Below are 4,077 nucleotides of genomic sequence, written 5' to 3'. Positions count from 1 at the left end.
TTCAAAACGGCTAATGCAATACGGAGAGCACAGGATTATGCTTTGTCCAATTTTTACCAAAAATGCATTTTCGTTATTTACGTTTAGTGTGCAATCCAAGGAGCACTTTTCAACCCTTCCTCGGGCTGGAATTGTTCCTAGATAGCAACTCCCTGTTCTTCTTGGCAGGAAAAGCCGATCTGTCTAACCTGGATATGCAGCACTCGTTATTCGTCAGTGTTATCGGCGAGTATGTTTGCAGTATGAATCATTTTGTGCACGTGCGTCACGGGACGAGCTTTGATCTACATCTACATGGATACTCTGCAAATCACATGTAAGTGCCTGGCAAAGGGTTCTTCGAATCCCCTTCACAATTGATAGTTAATTGAAACCCTCAGCTGCCGACAGGTGTTGTTGATATACTTCGATGGGGACAGCTGAAAATGTGTGCCCCGACCGGGACTCGAACCCGGGATCTCCTGCTTACATGGCAGACGCTCTATCCATTTGAGCCACCGAGGACACAGATGAATACCGCGACTGCAGGTATTTATCCTTTACACGCTTCCCGTGAGACTCACATTTCCAACCGGCCACAATCCACAAACGTAATGTACGTAATAGGTGTTTGCCCATCCACTCAATACTGGCCCACACTAAGGTGACGATTCCCGTAAGATTTCGGGAAATCTGTGCGCATTCGCACAGACGAAGGTCAATGGCTGGGTAACGTTTAACCATATATATGAAGATAGTAACTGTTCTCGAAAGAACAGGCGCCACTGACGACCGGGCAGCTTCTCTAGAATACATGATAGACCGGCCTATGTGGCCGAGCGGTTCTAGGCGCTTCAGTCGGGAGCCGTGCGACCTCTACGGTCGCAGGTTCAAATCCTGCCTCGAGTATGGATGTGTGTGATGTCCTTAGGTTAGTTAGGTTTAAGTCGTTCTAAGTTCTAGAGGACTGATGACCTCAATTGTTAAGTCCCATAGTGTTCAGAGCCATTTGAACCATCAGTCCCTGTGCTTACACACTACTTACATTAACTTATGCTAAGGACAACAAACACACACAACGATGCCCAAGGGAGGACTCGAACCTCCAACGGGGGGAGCCGCGCGAACCGTGACAAGGCGTTTGAGACATGGCGGATACCCCGCGCGGCTCATGGCAGTCGTGACACTGCTTCAAACAATGGGCTGTAGAAATTTTTTTAAGCACGGATTAAAAAAAAAACCTTTCCGTTCCAAGAGTCTGGACAAGTACACCTTAAAAAAAATGCAACTACAAAGAAATTGAATTTTCGAACTTTTTGGATGAGAACCTGTCCCTATGGAACACCGTTGATAAAATGTCACAGGGATTATGTACTCAGGTTTCACATGTGGATTAACAATTCCTAATCGAGGAATTTGCATCTCCCACCTTGGAATTCTCAGAACAGAATTTTTATCCATTACGAGATTCTCAGCCACTTGCAGAAGTGATTTCCCGTGATTCTGCAAAACTTTTCCGTTAGCCAATCGTAGCAACTATAATATTTGGTTCCTGGTGCATGACATGTCTCTTAACTTAAAGTGACCAACTCATTTGCATAAAGAGCTAACTTATCATCCGCTTCTTTACTTGCGTAGACCGTTTATGGTCTTCAAAGATTTTTTTCTTTAATCGTTTTTTATGTCTTTTATAAACTGCAACACTTTCTAAACTTAACGCCATTGAAGCATGGTCTTTTACTGAATGACCAAAAAACAATGCCGACAGCTGGAGTCGAAGGTTTTCGTTAATCAAGCCGTTTGTATTCTTGTGGTGATATCTCCATAGAATCTTTCATTCCGCAACACATATTTCTTTTATATAACTGAGAAGTGAAATACCGGTTTTCATAGATGCAGATTTAACATATTTTAATATAACGCAATAAATATTTCATTAAAATTTTCATCCCCTTACTATCGAAGTTCCAAAACCACTGAAACACATAGTTTTTAAAAATTCTAACAGAGGAGCCGAATACGAATTGTCAGATATATTTAGTAATGCTTTCATAATGAACCATTTTGAGAAACATCTCACACCCTTTAGGAGTTAGATTTTCAGAAACAATTAAACATGTATTCTTCTATTTAGAACCAAGGAGCCAAATTCAAATCTTCATCCATTTAATTCTAAAAATGCTTTCATAGTGAAATATTTCATAAAACTTTTCATCCCCTATTTCACTCTATTAATGAGTTAAATTTCCAAAAGCAACGAAACACATTCTTTTTACATCCAACTGAGAAGTCTATTACCTATTTTCATAGATGTAACTTTAACAATGCTTTAGTAGTTCTTTAATAATGATTTATTTTCAAAAAACCTTCACTATTTATTCTATCCCCCCCCCCCCAATGAAAGAATTTCGGAAAATGATAAAAACCTTTTTTTTTGTTTCTGGCTGAGAAACCAAATGTCAATTTTCGTAGTTTTGTAGTCGTAGCTTCAACAGTGACATAGGGACATATTTTTTTTAAAAAAAAACTTTTCAACCCATATTTCACCCCCTTAGGAGTGGAATTTCGAAAAATCTCTTCTTAAATGGTGCTTTCAGCGTAATATTTACACCTTCATCAAATTTCACGTCTGTATACTTTGCAGGTTGGGCTGGAAGGCGATGAGTGAGTGGATACATGTGCCCCTATCGCATCTCCTTGGAGGTTGTAGTTCCAAAAACAGTGAAACACGTATATTTCAATAATAGAATTTCCATAGATTTATCTTTAAAAAGTCTTTCACACTGAATTATTTTCATAAAACATTTCATCCTATATTCCCCCTCCTTATGAATTGAATGTATCAAAAACAGTGAGACATGCAATTTTTTTTTATTTTTACTTTAACCGAGAAGCCAAATTCAGGTTTAAATATATTTAGCTTTAAAAATGCTTTCATAATTAAATATTTCATGAAACATTTCATCCTCTATGTAATGGGATTGTGGTAGTGACACACCAAAATCACAATAGTAATCCGTTGTAGTTGCTACACATTTTATTACAATCAAAAGCATTATAAAATCACAATCACAAAAATACAAGAGATTGCCTTATAAGGCCAGATCAGATGGACAAATAATAAATAAATTTCTTTACGTGGAACAAGACCCGTTAAACTTCAAATTTGGATATGACTAGGTAAATATACTTAGGTAAGGCTTTACTTAAATAGTACAAATGTGCATAGAATGCGCAGCAGAACTCTCATTACTTCCAATCAGCAGAGAAACAGATTAAGCCTAAGAAACAGAATTTTTAACGTTTGGCTACCCAACTTTCCATAACAAAACTATATACAAATGATTAAAGCAATTAAGGAGGTACTTTAATTTTGACCAAACCGACCTTCAAATTTACTTACTCAATTGATTAATCAACAATATTCTTAGAATGATTACAACTAGAACATGACCATATGACAATTCCCTTAAAATAAGGTTGCTTCAATATTTCGTGTGAATTGGCGATAGACGCGAGCAGACCAAGGATTCAAATCAATACGAGAGATCCACGAGACAGGGAGTGACATAGAAATATACTCAACTTGACAATGCAATTGAACTTTGGATGCTATAGTTCTCCACCGGAACGATGGAATCACGCGAAAGTGACAACATAACCGAAGATGTAAAGGAGAGGACATGGCCTTAAACATCTCTCTGCCGCCGTGGTGCTCTGTTCCCAGTATGCTAGCGTCGATCGCTGCCAATTATCTCTAACACAACACACATCAAGGGTAGAGAGTTTTCTGAGACATATACTACACAACCTTATCTGGAGAACAGGTGAGCATTACAACTGAACTGAAACAAATGAGCCTCCGTCAGTTACTTGCCCAGTGCCAGCCCTTAAACTTTGATTAATAAGTTCGCTAAAAGTCATGCCGAAGTTAAGATGACAAGATTTATCTCCAGGTTCCGCATATTAGGGGCAGAGACAATGAATTGGCGACGCTCTTAGCCGTATGTTCGCGGGAGAGTCTGGGGAAGGCAATGGCCACGTGGAGCCGGATCTTGGAGCGAATTTCCTTCTCTCCGAGACACCCGGTTTCTTCTG

The 4,077-nt window shown here is 39.2% G+C and overlaps 1 non-coding gene across 1 annotated transcript; it reads right to left on the bottom strand.

Moving 5' to 3' along the window:
• Window positions 1–430: 430 nt before the first annotated feature.
• Window positions 431–504, bottom strand: Trnat-ugu (transfer RNA threonine (anticodon UGU)). The gene has a single exon. It is a non-coding gene; the product is annotated as a tRNA-Thr (tRNA).
• Between the last annotated feature and the right edge of the window lie 3,573 nt (window positions 505–4,077).

The sequence above is a fragment of the Schistocerca gregaria genome, chromosome 10 (assembly GCF_023897955.1).
Source record: "Schistocerca gregaria isolate iqSchGreg1 chromosome 10, iqSchGreg1.2, whole genome shotgun sequence".
Lineage (NCBI taxonomy): Eukaryota > Metazoa > Arthropoda > Insecta > Orthoptera > Acrididae > Schistocerca > Schistocerca gregaria.
This window is presented reverse-complemented; position numbering and strand designations above follow the sequence as displayed.